Source organism: Hyposmocoma kahamanoa, unplaced genomic scaffold (genome assembly GCF_003589595.1).
Source record: "Hyposmocoma kahamanoa isolate Upper Pololo Valley unplaced genomic scaffold, ASM358959v1 88293, whole genome shotgun sequence".
In the NCBI taxonomy this organism is placed as follows: domain Eukaryota; kingdom Metazoa; phylum Arthropoda; class Insecta; order Lepidoptera; family Cosmopterigidae; genus Hyposmocoma; species Hyposmocoma kahamanoa.
The window spans coordinates 1-16,590 of NW_020654480.1; the positions used below are offsets into that span (position 1 = coordinate 1).

Genomic DNA, 16,590 nt, shown 5'->3' on the forward strand with positions numbered 1-16,590 from the left:
CAAAATTGAAGACTACGTGTTAGATAAAGATGTATGGAAAGACGACACGGCTCCAGAATCCACACAAATTTGATTCAAAGTGTATTCCATAGCATTTAAGTCTATTTGAAAAGAGCAATCCACTTTTTTTTTTTTTTTCTTTTGACCGGTGGGAAATCTTTATGGATACCCCTGAGCCCAGGGAGACTCAGGGGTTATGTGGGGACTCTCCCTCCAGACTGGAGGGCCTACTCCACTAAAACCCCCCCGGGTTTCCCTCTCGCCGGTTGAGTCGGCGCCGTGGGATCGATGAACCCTAGAGTTCCTTGCTCGTTCTTCTCAGGGAAGTCAGCGTAGTGAACGAGCAGTAGCTTAAATGTGACGATTTCAAGTGTAAATTTATTTTACCTATGGAATAAATAATCTTTGACTTTGACTTGGATTATTTTAGAGACTTAATCAAGTGAACACAAAATTTATGTAAATATTTTGAAGCTTTTGATAACCCAATGACTCTGATAATGTACAAAGTTTTGAGACTTGACGCTACAATAATTGATCACGCTATTCTACTTATTGACCAGCTTCCGGACGAAGCGGCTGAGGCACGGAATAAACACTTTCACGAAAAAATTGTAATAGAGATATTTCAAACAATTTTGTTAATTCTGATCCTTTTCAAAGCAGTACAAGACGAATGCCCCAGAAAAAAAAGTAAATCTTTCTCCAGTGAGACACAGGAACTTCTGCTGCCGGAAACATCGGACGCAAAATCAACTTGGGTATAATGAACGTGGGTCTTATGACAACCGAGTCCGATTAATATTTCATGCAATTAATTTTATATATTTTTTTTTCAATGTAATGAAAAATATGTGTTTCAAATACAATATAATGACTGGTAACGCCAGGTATAGTTTGTCTGAGCTCGCACCTCCTTACCTTTCCCGTCCTAATCCGTGCTACGCCAAGCCACATAAATCGCCAGTGAAAATTAAAAAGAAGTGTGACGTTACATTCAAATTGAAAAATCCGCGGCATCGCAAATATTTTATAAAATTAAATATCCCGCTTCTCCGCCCGGCATTGAGCTGCGTACGCTATATATTACATGGTGGCGTTATTGGTGATCAGCCGCACGTGAAGGTGTGAATGAGACGAGCTCTACGACTTTTCGGACATAAAGGTTGGTGGTAGCACGGTTTCCATTCCTTTAACTTGCGAGCTCACCTTTATCCAGCAGCTCCCCACGAGCTATCGAAGGTCGTTTTTAATTTTTTTATTATAGCGTCACCAATGACTTTAAACTGGTTTTTATTACATATCAAAACGAAAAAAAAATTTTGAGCAACTTTTGAGGTAAAATACTTCTCTGTGGGGCGGTAGGTACCACTTTGGGAAACTATGGTTTAGGTTCTCAGGTTCTAACCGAACCCTCGACAAGTCTCAATTGGGAAACAACATTCTTCCACTTTTCTACCGCTACGCTAGTCCGTGCAAACGTGCTGATCCGGGTTTAGGGCCTGACTTAGATGATCCTTGTGTCGATTCGCTTTTTCGCTAGCATAGGTCATAGTGCCCTTCCCACATAACCAAGAGGTTAATAGGGAGGAGCACTATAAACAAAACTTATGCAGAAAGATATGGGACTGTTCAATCATCTTCTTATAGCATCGATGATATACACTAAAATATTTGCAATCGTGGTTTGTTGTCCAGGAAAAGAATTATTGGGACTAAAAAGTCGTTGAAAGACCAAGTACAAAGACACGACGCAAGCACATAGAAAAATTCGTGAGGTCCGTTGGTTCGTTCCGTGGCTTAGTTGGTATAGCGTCTGGCACGGTATGCAAGAAGACGTCGGTTCGAATCCGACCGGATGGAAGGAATTTTTTCTGAGTGTTTTTTTGAGTGTTCGGTCTTTGTATTAATAATTATAATGATTGGGAACTTATCTTATTCACGCAACAATAATATGTGCGATAACAAACGTAATTAAGACAATTACACATATCTACAGTAATTCCTTTATTTATTACTGCAACACTTATCGATACACAGATTTTAGCAACCAGGAATAAATAGTACAGGTGTTTCTACTTACGCTGTTCGGTTGATAGATGATGATAGGAGTAAAAGATAATCAAATCGGCAATAAATCAGATTCTATTTATATATTTATGATTAATAGATTTGTATTTGTATAAGAGCATACTCACATGTTAGATTTCGGTAATAGTGGAGCTCCTTGAATGAGCTTGTTCAGGAAAGTACTGCCACCTTACCTATGTCTGCCGTCAAGCAGTAATGTCAGCATTATTGCGTTCCGGTTTTGAAGGGTGCTGGTGAAATTACAGGCCCGTGGGGCTTGTTAACTTATGTCTCGGGGTGACGGGCGCAGTGACAGAGCCCCTCAGATCTTTGCGATTTAAAGTTCTGAGAGGCACTGCAACTGTCATGGGCATCATCTGACATCAAAACATCTGAAGGGAACTGCCAGTGCGCCCGTCAACCTGAGACATAACTTGAAAACTCCCATGAGCCAGTAATGTCCTTTATAACAAGTTGATATAACATTTTAACATAGAGTAGGGGAGCATATAAATTAAACACTAAAACAATACTAATAAGACAAAAACTTGTTTTTGTAAAAAAAAAAATATTTAATACGCAGGTTTGATTCGCCCATCCCATTATACTCGTATTTGAAATGAACGACCAAACCGGCCAGCAATCATCTTTAGAATGGACTTTTTCTGACATGAGCGGTAAGCGAATAAATTTTTTCCCATTATTTTTTAAATTAATTAATTATTGCCAACATGCACAATTTGCGTTAAATTTTTTGTTAATAATCTCAGTACAAAGTACTAAAAAAACCGACCTCAAAAGTACGTGGAATTACGTCTATTTGCTAAGTTTTATTGAAATATCCCTTAGTTCGCCACTATACAGGACTTGACACAAGAGATAATAAATATCGGTTCTCACTACTCAAAGTATATTGAGAGAGAAAAACGCCTTGGATTGGAGAAATAGCAAAATCAACCATTAAAATAATTGCTCCTTAGTAAAATTTAGGCGCTAGTTATAAAAATGAATCTTCATGCGTGAACAGCCACCCTTCGAGGTGAATGATTTTCTTCTAAATGAAATGGGACCACTATGGAAGTACCCCCTTTCCAACAAAAAAAGAATCACGAAAATCGGTTCACAAATACCGGAGTTATCGCGTAACATGCATACAAAAAAAATACAGTCGAATTTAGAACCTCCTCCTTTTTTTTGAAGTCGGTTAAAAATATTTTATAACATTTGAGGGAATCTTTACAAAATACAGAAACAAATAACAATATCAAATAATATGCAACCTTGGTGTGATAAAACACCGAAAATGATAAGATCACATCTGCAAAATGGCAACTTTTCCAGAGACAGCTCTTAACTCTGTACAAAGCACAAATCCGATTTTGTTTGGAGTATTGTAGATGCCTGTGGGATGGCTCACCGAAATACCAACTCGAGGCTCTTGATTCGGTTGAACACAGAGCCAGGAGACTCGCCAATTGGCGACGATAAGTTTGAATCTAGCTTTTACTTAGCAGTAGAGCTCGTTGTCGTCTCGTAGCAAAGAGATCGTCTAGGGAAGAGTTTCCACCTTACCCATTTCTGCCACCAAGCAATAATGTGAGCATTACTGCTGCGTTACAGTTTTGAAGGTTAAGGATGGTGGTGAATTTACAGGCACATGGGACTTGACAATTTTTTGTATTTAGTAGCAGCAGAGCTCGTCGCTTACTACCAGACGCACGACTTCTTCGGTAACCTATCACAAACTCGTAATTTTTTTGTCCGAAATAACGTTTGTTCGAATTTTCATTACACCGAAAACCGAATTATAACGAAACAGTTGTTCTTTCAAGATATGTTGACTGTTTATCGCAGAGACACGATTAGATTCGGTTAGATAAAGTTAGGTTTAAAAAAAAAATTTCGAAATGAAATTTCGAACAAACGTTATTTCTGGAAAATGTCATTTCGGACTATTGATAGATAACCAACTTCTTAATGCCGTCGCTTGATATCATAAAAACAAAACTCATATATTACTTGTGTTAGTTTTTATGCGAACGGTACACCACTACAAAGCAATTCCGAGCTCTTTAATATATCCATAACAGTAGCGAAACGTCTTTTTCGTTCTTAACTGCCTCGGTGGCCGAACGGACTGCCACGCAGACGTCCCGGGTTTGATTCCCGGGCCGGGAGAAATATTTGTACGGTCTACATTTATTTCTCTCGTGAGTTTGGGTGTAATTTGAGGTAGTCTATGTGTGTGTCCACTTCACCCGCGATACAGATACGAAAATCATAATTTTCTGCCCGGCTCAAGCCGCTTTCACGCTAAATGTGGTGACTCCCGGTATTCGGTTCAAACGTACTGCCGAAGCCGAAGGCGGCGTTCGCTCCAGCAGCGCAATGAATCTATCTTGCAATATCGCACGACTGCGTAACGAAGGGTCTCAAGTTGACACTACATATTGCCTCACTAGGAGAGATTGGCCAATTCCACAACGTCTATATTTACACATTGTATTGTACATATAGGGTGAAATATTCATTGTAATTTTTAATTATGATACCGAGTGACGGTACGAATAAGTCGTGCGCCTGGTGGTAAGCGACACGCCTGTGCCATTCAGAATTGGACGTAGTTAAACAAAAAGGATCCAATGCACATCCAGTCATTTTCGAGATATGGCAGTTTGAAGTTTAAAAATGTCTCTCACTCTTTTATATTTTCAAAACTTATATTATCATGTAACTCCAGAGATATTTATTTATGTTTATATGTTGGATTTTTTGCTGATCTAAGAGGTTAGACTTTAGTAACCGTTTGGTATATATACCTCATTTTTGGATTGGATCCTTTTTGCTTAACTACGTCCAATTATAAATCGCAAAAATCTGATGGGTACTGCCACTGCGCCCGACACCCTGGACATCAGATAAAAGTCCCATGTGCCTGTAATTTCATCAGCACCCTTACCCTTCAAAACCGGAACGCAGCAATGCTCACATTTACTGCTTGGCGGCTGAAATAGGTAGGGTGGTATTACAGTACTTCCCAGGGCGAACTCTTTCTTGAAATTCTTCAAACTTGGAAAATTAGGACACAAAACTTTACATCCTCTTCTATTACAAGATGTTTTCTTGTTAGCTTTCTCTATTGAACTGTCAGAGAAAAAGCAAGAAGAGAACACAGTATCAACCTAAGTACGTATCTATTAGTATCGTATGACTATGGGAGTACTTTTGAGTAGTTATCGACTATCGACTTTGGTGGCGTCGGTACATCCCTAGCGGCGAAAGCGTTACTCTCATGAGAAGTAATTGCGTTTGGGAAAATATTAACACTGCTATTAAAAAATCAACCATTATTGCATACATTACTCTTATATATCCGCTTTTCTTCTGGGAGAAAAATGCTGGTCAAAAAACCGAATATTCACTTGTATGGCGGCCATCTTGGAAAATGGCGGGATCCAAATTTCGCTCGCAAAAACATACTATGAACCTCCATACACATTTGGTTGTCAAATTTCAGTTCGATCGGAGCACTTTTATTTAGGGCCGCCATTTTGAGTCCACCATCTTGAAAATTTTTTTTGCCTGCACTTGGCTCCTACTATTCTGTACGACATTTGTTTGAGTGCGTCTCATCTATCTCCAACACTCGCCGAGATGTGGGCCTCAAAACATAGTTGACGGTAGAAAATGTATGGCGGCCATGTTGGAAAATGGCTGAATCAAAAATTTGACCGCATGTTCTTATTCCGAACTCCCAAACATGAAAGGGTATACAATTTGAGCCGGATCGGAGCACCTTTTTGTCGGGCCGCCATCTTGAATTGGCCATTTTGAAAAAATAATTTCGACAGCCAGTTAGCTCCTACTGCCCTCTACAATATTAGTTTAAACATGATATCCTATCTCTAATAGTTTCCGAGATACCGGCCCCCGAAGTTTGTACGGCGGCCATTTTGTTTTTCTAATTTCGAATTTTTTTCGTTCCCTGTAGAAACTGCCCAAGGTATGGATAAACATTTGTTTGGACACTTTGAGCCAAGACGCGTACTTTGGCTTGGCAGCTGGGGTCCTACCTGATGCGGAGCATATTTTGAAGGTTTCGATACTTTTTCATACTTACCAAACCCGTCCGACCATAATTCCCCTACATCGTTTTTACCCACCCGCCCGTCTTCAGTGAGAAAAATGACGCCAAAGAGCAGAAACTTCACATGTATGGCGGCCATCTTGGAAAATGGCGGAATCGAAATTTCAACCGCATATTCCTATTGTGGACTCCCATACACGGCCACATGCCAAATATCAGCCGGTTCGGACCACTTTTTTTTGGGCCCCAATTTTGGGTCGGCTTCTTGAAAAAATGTTTTCACCGGTAGTCGACACCCACCGCCCTGTATGACATTTGGTCGAGGATCCCCCGCCTATCTCCAATACTCACCGAGATATAGGGCTCTGAAATTTGTATGACGGCCATCTTGTTTATTCGAATTTCGAATTTTTTTTACTTCCGGTACAAACTGCCTAAGATGGCGGTCAAATTTATTACTTTAGTCTGACGACCTTACCGGTAGGTGTTCTACTTTAGCCGCGCACGACCCCGGCTCTAAATATGTACGATAATTAGCTTTGAAAATTATAAAGTGAAATGGTCGAGAGATAGAAGTAATAAAGATCCCAGGCCGATCACGTCAGGCATTTCATGGCTTAATCTTCATTCGAATAATGTAGTAAATGTGTACTTGTGTACATAGTCGGTCTGTCTCTGAAGCTAATTTATTTAAATCAAATAAGGGAAAAAGTTTTATTATTGTATCGTATCAGGATTAGTCTATGAAGACTGAACACCTTTTGGTCCACATCACTGAATTGTATTTTCTATTAGTTTTTAGCCCACTTCAAGAAGGACTGTAACCTTTTTTTTGTGTATGTTACGCGGTTACTCCAGCTGTGAACCGATTTTGATGATTGTTTTTTGTTGGAAAGAGGGCTTCTCTGTATGGTCCTATTTAAATTTGACGAAAATATTCCACCCAACTAGAGGATGAATCCGATTTCGCGCATTCCGGTAACCGGTTCCTATAAAACTTGGCAAATAGATTGTAATTCCAATAAAAATGTATGTTAGTGGAGAAATAAAAATCTTTTTATTTTATTTTATGTTAGGTATTTCACGGCTTGACGTTCATTCGAATAATGTAGTAAATGTGTATACATTCACCACATCTAAATAACTTCGTCTCGGTCTATCTCTGTGTATACGGAAACAAAGACAGACCGAGACGAGGTTGTTCAGATCAGATAAGGGAAAAGTTAATGTCGTGTCGTATCAGGAAATCTACGTTAAGGCGGTGAATAGCTATGCTTGGCAATTACTCCACCGCCAAGTGCCTAGCTCTTACATAGGATAAAGAAGTATACAGCTGTGATACACCAGTGGGAGAGCAGATGCTTCTGAATTAACTGAGTTTTGTAGCAGTAGAACTCGTTGTGAGAGTTCGTCCAGGGAAGTACTGCCACCTAACCTATTTCTGCCTTAAGAGTGCTGGTGAAGTTACAGGCACATGAGACTTGTCAACCTATATCTCAGGGAGACGGGTGCAGTGGCAGTACTCCTCAGATCTTTGAGTTGTGGCACTGCAACTCGCTGCTTTTCAAGAATAGTGGCTCAAACCAAAATAGTTCATATTAATCTTAAGACACAGTTGCGTTCCAGAACATGCTAAATTTTATTATAAGAAAAATATCGAGTATTTTATTGGTTAAAATACTTAAGTGACAACATTGGCAGGGATAAGATTCGTCGGCTCTGGCCATAAGATATGCATATAGTTGTTTCTAAACCATCTTCCTGATGAATTTGTTGATTTGAGATAGACCATTATTCTAGAAAACCATCGAACTGTTATGGACAGGCGTGTCGCTTACCATCAGGCGCACGACTTGTTCGTCTCGTGACTTGGTATCATATAAAAAAAACGTACTTGGACAGAGTTATGGACTTGTGAATGTTTAGTAGTAATACCTCTCGATTACGTTGAAGAAAACTACTAACTACTTTCGAAGCCGAACGGTTAGCATGCTGGACTACCACTCAGGGGTCTCGAGTTCGATTCCCGGCTTGGGAGAAATATTTGTACGGCCTAAATTTATTTCTGTCGTGGGTTTGGATGTAATTTGTGATTGTCTATGTGTGTGTCCATCGAACTCGTTATTAATTTAATTACATATTATTTGGTGGGGAGGGCAATAGAGGTTCGTCAGGAACATAGCGAGAAGTTCATGGCCTCTGCTTACATCAATGCGAGACAAGTGTGATAGTATGCTTGTATGTATGTGTTATCGTAACACCTGTGCAATCGTCAAAACGTCGTAATTGGTTCAATAAAACGATTAGTTACCGTAATTAGCTGTGAGAGTCACAAGACGAGGTGGCCGAGAGGTTAAGGCGTTGGACTGCTAATCCAATGTGCTCTGCACGCGTGGGTTCGAATCCCATCCTCGTCGATTAGTTTTTTGGCAAAATCAATGGTCTTTTTCTCAAATAAGAGATAATTTGTAACCATATATCAAATCACATTTATTAGCAATAGAGGTCGTTGTGAAAGAGTGCGTCCAGGGAAGTACTGAAGGGGTTGTAAACATATAGGAGCAATAATAATACTTCAAAATTAAATTTAAAGTATTTACTTTATCATTAAATTACTTGGTCTCCAATTAAAATAGTATAAATATTAAAAAAATACTCCCTACTTAAATACTACAAAACATGTGTGAGACAGTAAAGAACTTACCACGAACGGGCCGTATTTTATAAATATTGCTAGATTTTAGTGTTATTAATAGGCACACGATTTAAAATGGAAACTGGTAAACGGATCAAAATTAGCGGAGAAGACGAGCAGGACTCCTCGCTTCAGAGATTAAGCAAAGAGTGAACAAAATAAAGTCAGAATGACGAGGCAAAGGAATTAAAGAAAGATTCAAAATTTGAAAATAAGTATCCAGGAACCAGAGAAGGTGATAAAAAGGTGGGATGACGATGAAGAAGGTCGCATCACAGTACTATTACCTATTTATGCCGCCAAGCATATGACCATTACTACGATCCAGTTGTGAAGGGTAGGGATGTCGTGAAATTACAGGCACATGGGACTTGTCAACTTAGGTGTCAGACTGACGGGTGCAGTGGCAGTGCCCTCAGATCTTTGCAATTTAAAGCTGAGTCGTATTGCATCGTTATGGATAGGCGTGTCATCATTCAGCCATACGACGCCCACTGCTGGGCATAGGCCTCCCCCAACGATCTCCACGACGATCGGTCCTGCGCTGCCCGCATCCATCGGCTTCCCGCGACCTCCACCAGATCGTCGGTCCACCTGGTGGGGGGCCTACCCACTGAGCGTCGTCCGGTGCGCGGTCGCCATTGAAGAACCTTTCCGCCCCAACGGCCATCGGTTCTCCTAGCTATGTGCCCACTGCCACTTCAGCTGAGCAATTCTTCGAGCTATGTCTGTTACCTTAGTTCTCCTACGGATTTCCTCATTTCTGATTCTATCACGCAGGGAAATACCGAGCATCGCTCTCTCCATTGCCCGCTGAGTGACCTTGAGCCTTCTTATGGGGCCCATAGTCGTGTACTATATGTATGGATAGGCGTGTACGTACTTACCATCAGGCGCACGGCTAGCTCCCGTCACTTGATAACGTAAAAAATTATTCAAATTAAAAGTCTGTTGATGATGCTTTTGCCGACTCCGGGCAACAGGAAACGAAGCGTGTCTACTTTTTGCATTCTGTCAAACAGGTTCATTACACATTCAAAAGTTTGTAAACATAGCGTACGTGACACAATACTCGTATAAGTTCTAAAAACATGGACATCACGAGACTACATTCCAAAATAATTACGTTATGATTAGTGTTCTGAATTTTCTACCTAAGGAGGTACGACGAGGAGGAGGGAAACGTAGACGCGGCCTCTACTCCTTCAATAGAAAGTTAACGGCGTAACTTAATTAGAAATTTAATGGAAAATGAATTATTTACATATACATTGGCTGTTGACTAACTAAAACCATAATTCTATGCGTAATTATTCTAATGCTACAACTTAATATCAAATGTAATGTATACTGGTACTATAATTCGTTTCAATCCATTTTGAACAAAAAGTCACTGACCCGACCATAAACGGTTTAGTGATGGCCAATTGTAACGCCAACTACAGATTGATTAATTAATTGAATGAATCGATTTGTTCAATTGAGTCTTACTAGCGGTTTTCCTTACATAACCTCAATAAGCATATTTAAAATTTCAATTTAAATCCTCCTTCAAATCCTTATACTTAGATACTCGTTCCATTGCGATAGAATTTTTTTTTCAAACAGCACTATGCAACCATGGAAGTATAGATGAATAATAACCTCACTTTTGGACTACCATTTTTCAAATACGATTTTACGATGCTATTCAAATGAATATTGTTGGAAAAGTGATGATATATCAAGTCGAAATCCTCGAAATATACGTGCAAGTGTTACTTATTCTATTTATTGAGTGATTGCTTTAGAATTTTAACCAAACTGGTTTGTTTACTTTTTGGATTGGAACAGACTATAGATGAAGAGTGTCTGTGTACGGTAAAACCAAAGTTGGTTTTTTGACACTCTACAATACAAAAACATAATATGTAAACTCTGTTTTGTTTATAAATAAATAAATAAAATTACTTATAAACACACTAAATCCAGTAATGTAAATCACTTTCTCAATCAAAATTGTAAAATAAGAATATTAAATGAAAAGAATCTAATTTTATTATACTTCACCCGTTATTAGTAATTTTTATCATCCGGTCGAGTATTACTTATTTGACAGTAATTATTTCGGACAGCTATGAACGGGAGTAGATCCCCAAATCCGGGTGTTCTAGGTAGTGCCTCTAGAGTACATTTTGATGCTCCAGCACTTATAATACAAGGAATTTACTACTTTGACCACCAGGTACGAAAATGTCAAGTACATTTTTATTACATTGTTACCAGCTAAGTTAATAGCTTTAGGCTAAACTCTCGGCCTCTTAAACAATCCATTATTTAACATCCCGTATAACTACGTAAACTAAAACCAACATTTACCCGTCGTACGCGCATACACACACGACAGACTGTACGCAAACATTCAAACCTATACGTACGATGTTAAATAACCATATACAATAACACCTCAAAGGAAAGCAAAAGTTCTACGACCATGTTTCATAATACAGAGGAATCTGTAGAGTTGTGTTTGTGTTTAAATTTTTTATCGATAATGTATCGATACATACACTTCCTGCTTTTTTTGTCATGATCCAGGCCTACGATAAAATATAGTAACATATGTTTTTTATATACCAAGTGACGGGACGAACAAGTCGTGCGCCTACCGTCTCGTCGTCAGTGCTTTATATCGCAGATCTGAGGGACACTGCCACTGCGCCTGTCACCCTCAGACATAAGATTGACAAGACTCAAGTGCCTGTAATTTCACTAGTTCCCTTACCCTTCAAACCAGGAACGCCGCCAAGCAGTAATGCTCACATTACTGCATGGCGGCAGAAATAGGTTAAGTGGCAGTGCTTCTTTGGACGAACTCTCAAGGTGCGACAAAAAGCGCTATATCTCTATGCGAGAATAGCAGTATGTCGCGCTTTATATCGCTCTGCTAGTCGCACCTTGTCGCACTAACCCTACTGCTACTGTTTTTAATAAAGTAATGTACGCTTAAGTACTGAAAAAAAGTAATGGCAGTGCTTCTTTGGACGAACTGTTTCACATGGAGCTCTACTCATACGAAGATGTCTGTCAGCGAATATTGGTTTATTTATAGTCCCTGTCATCTCGAACGGACCCAAGCGTAGTGCCATGTATGTTATGAATCAATGTTAAAATTGAAGATTTAAAATATAATGTCAAACAAAACATGATAGTCTGTAATTAATTGAGTTTATCACAAAGTCAAATGTCGATAAAAATAATCAGGATTAAATTGCAACGTCACAAACCGGTATCGCGAATTAAAATAATACTCAAACAAAAGATTAACACAATGATTGCATTCCAATGACAGATACACGAATTCGTCCTAATTTGCAGTCGGTAACTAATTATTTTATCAACGTCATACAGAAATTCATGACTTTTTATAGATTAACATAATTGATGTATCAAGTGGCGATACTTGGCGGAAGTGAAAAAATAAAAGGCGTATTAGCTTTTTTATTCCATGCCGGCTCACGTATTGTGATAAATAAGGATATTGATCTAGTATACATACGAGGGTACGATAATATTGCTACGTTACAGTGTTTATAAATTTAAATCAAAACTAAAGGAATGTAAGTTTGAGTTCAATTTATCGACCACATTATCGTAATTGTTTTCTCATTTATAAGTATTATTCACTCAAAAGCAGTACACTGGAATAAAATTCACATATGTATGGTTTGTTTGTTATGTTATATATGTAATATATAAAACATCATACAAATTTTGTATGTTTAAATGTGCGAAAGGATGTGTTATATTCAGAAGATTAAACCTTACGTACACATCTCAGAATTTCTTATGAACAGATGCATAGAAAGTGCTGTTTGATTGTATAATCGTGTATAAAACGTATTTTATTTTATTATACGTTTCGGACGTGTTGCAACGTCCATGGTCTCGAAGGAACTCACATCCCTATGAGACAATGGATAATTTTATACACGATTATTTCCAGATTTTAAAATCAAATAATGTGTGAAAATCGTGATAGTTTAAATCAATGTAGAGAGTACTAGATCCTAATTTAAAAGAATCAAAACGCAAATCTTTTTCCATACAGTCCATATCGTCCATTTAATTTTGTTACCTACTTCGAGGATGTCGCGAACACCTTGCTTTTTTATACTAAGTTGCTACATTTTTTTGTTGATTGTCGTGCTGTGTATTTTTATAGTGTTCCATGTCCATTCGCCTTTTCTTCTTCCTTCGTTCTTTTCACTTTAAACTGTTTTATCGACATCATTACCGGAACGAGCACAACCCTAGTCTATGGAACAAAAGTGCTAGGCTATTCAGCGCAAGCGGTCATAATGCGTCTTGAGCACAATGACATCCAGCCTCAGTAAGCATTATGTAATAGTAATGTAGGATACCGTACCTTTGACTTTACAATGCTAATGGTGGAATGCTTAGAGTTTGCCTAAACAATTTTACTTAGTTTTTTTTTCGTTTTTCAAGTAATGGGATAAATAAGTCGTAAACCTGATGGTAAGCGACACGCCTACCCATAACAATTGCACTGCCACTCAGAACTTTAAATTAGACGAATGTTTTATTATGCATATTACCTTCTTCAAACCTTAAATATCATTCATATATTCATTTAAGGCGCAATGTATACTCTTCAGTAATAACATAAAATTTCCGGCGATATTCAAATTTTGCTATTCTGAAGTTTAATACTATTATAAAACGAAAAGTTTATACTAAAGTTGATGAAATGACATGATATGAAATGATTATATCAGACAGTACAATTACATGTCCATATAGTGTTAGTAGGTACTTAAAACTATGTTAGTAGAATGCAGTGTTCTTTTTCATGGACTGCCAATACTCGAGGATTGGACTGTTCATCCTCTCTGCTGCCACCTTAAGAAGACTGCTGGTGCTACCCCTCACTCTGGCCTAAAGGGATATACAAAGTCTGCGTACTTGAATGACAAAAATCCAAGTTCTTAGTTTTTAATTTAAAAAAAGTTTAATTTAACTCTTGCAGTCTCGATCTACAATATTTGAAATAAATAAGTAAATGTGTACAAATGTTTAGTTACAAAGAGCAACCCCTAAACTCATACTTCTCAGGGGACTCTACCTTAATAAGGAATATGACGGCGCAATCGCAAAATCGGAGATTGGTGGCGTCATATCTAATCAATGGTCGTGATTAAAACGATTCTAGCGCTACCTAGCATCAATAGTAAAACGAACACCAAGGGAAGCGGCCATCTTGAGCGGGTTGTCATCTTGTGTCGTGGTGACGTGCACACGTGTTTGGTGGACACTATTTTGAATCTTAATTAATGGTAGCCATCCTTTATTGTTTCCTTCAGTTAGTGATTGTAAAATTAGCAATAATAAGAGAAGTAATTAAGATAACCCGTATTTCATTGAGGTTTCATCTACTCGCTTGATAATCCACGCCTAGCGAGAAAAAATGGAAAACCACTCTGATACCGCAATCACGAGTGCCTTCAATTCAATCAAAGGACAATGGCAAACTCCCATATAAACTTTTGTAGACATAATTTGTATGCGTTTGTTTATGAAAAATATGTGAAAATACAGAGTTGAAATTCCTGAACAAAGAAGAGAAGTCAGGAATTAAAGATATTCCAGTTTGAAGTTTTTTTTTTTTTTTTTATTAAAAATGGACGTACTCTTGACCACTACCTAGCCCTAGAGCAAAGATGAGGTCTACGTTGGTACGAGCTCGCCCAGAAGAAGTTTTGGAGGTTATGTGTTACGTAATTGAATAAAATATATTCGGTGTATTATTACATCAAAACAAACTACAGAAGCCTTAAACAGAGTTAATAGAAACTGAATGGTGGGTTTGTGACGTAACGAAAGTTCAGAGAAAATTATTTTGTATACTGGTATGGCCAAAGGCATAAAGTTAAGCCATAACAAAAAACTGTATTAATTAATAACATACCACAGACTATAGCACTCGTAGCTCGGACATATTTTTTTTTGTGAAACGTGCCATCTATCCCTGATTTTGGAAACTTTTTGTCAGTTTTTCCAATTTCTCGCGTGGCATTTTGGATAACAAATTATCGACTATACTTTTTGTACCGAAGTTGTCAATCTTTTATTAGCCTATTACAAATCGGTCGAATCAGTACATTTGATATTACGTAAACTAAATGTGGATCCATATGAGGTATTGAAATTCCTTTTTTGGCGGCTAGATGTCGCTCAACGTTAAGGAATATAGTTGCAGATATCAGTCCGGTTACGTACTAATTAGTCACTAAAGTTTCTTTTAGATACTATTTTATTTCTAGATTTAGATAGGCCACTATTATAATAAGAAAAATCTAATGAATTTATTTTATTCAAACTTGTAATTAAGACATTTGAAGACGCTAACGAATTCTTTGCACTATGATTTTGCCATTGTTCTTTATTACCTTTTTTTTTTGTTCTTTATTGCCTACGAAACAAAGATGTTATTGCGGTCTTTTTTATGATACCAAGTGACAGGACGAACACTTTGTGCGCCTGGTGTTAAGCGACACGCCTGTCCATAGCAGTTGCAGTGCCACTCAGAGCTTTCAACAACACATTGACAAATCCCATGTGCCTGTAATTTCACCAGCACCCTTTAAAGACGAAATGCAGTAATGCTGACATTACTGCTTGGCGGCAGGAATAACTATGGTGGCAGTACTTCCGACTTCCGGTGGACGAACTCTCACAAGGAGCTCTACTTACTCTGCTTACGAAAGTCATGAACAGACCAATGTATTGTAACATAACAATTACACGTTTTCATAATAAATTATGTCAAAATTTATTATAAAATCAACAAAAACTGGCCTGAATCCAAAGTAAAAAGACCTAGGGTCGTATTCCAGAACTCTACTCAATGCTCAAGTCAGGATTTGAGTATGGTTTAAAGCACTCGAAATCATACTCAAGTCCCTGCCATTAGGGTCGTATTTCCAGTGCTTGTGTAATCCTGACTTGAGTATTGAGTAGAGTTCTAGAATACGAACATAAGTGGGGAGTGTGAGAATCGCTGGTTGCTTCTCAAAATCATTTATTCGGGTACATTATAAATGTTGATGGTAAAATTAAATTAGAACTTACTTAATCCTAATCAGCCTTAAACAAAAGTATGCAAAATAATAATAAACAATGTTTTACCAAAATGTTAAACATTAAAATGTTATGACCTACGGAGCCGAGACGTGGACACTCACGATACGGTTAGTTCACCAGTCGAAAGTCGCTCTGCGAACTATGGGACGAGCTATGCTCGGAGTTACAAGGTAAGGAACGAGGTTATTCGACAGAGAACTATGGTCGTCGACACAACTGGTAGAATAAGCAAGCTGAAGTAGCAGTGGGCTGACCATATCTATTGAAGAACCGATAACCGATGGGGAGGCGAGAAAACGTATTGTAGGACGCCCTCTGGCAGCTGATGGATACAACGAGCCGGGTGAAATGGCGCGCATTGGAAGAGGCCTATGTCCAGCAGTGGACTACGATAGTTATTAATGATAATGATGATTACCAAATTAAATGAATTGATACAGGATATCCCGTAATAGTGGATGTCATAATTTAATTAGATGAAAGGTATGTATGCATCAATCTTTATATTTCGTCAACTGAATAGAACAAATAATGACCTAAAAACCACTTACGCAATTCTTTTTTAAAACTGATTAATGGAAGAGGCTTAAAGCGA

The 16,590-nt window shown here is 38.2% G+C and overlaps 1 non-coding gene across 1 annotated transcript; it reads left to right on the plus strand.

Moving 5' to 3' along the window:
- The first annotated feature begins 8,492 nt into the window (after positions 1 to 8,492).
- Positions 8,493 to 8,574, plus strand: Trnas-gcu. Its single transcript has one exon. It is a non-coding gene; the product is annotated as a tRNA-Ser (tRNA).
- The last annotated feature ends 8,016 nt before the right edge of the window (positions 8,575 to 16,590 follow it).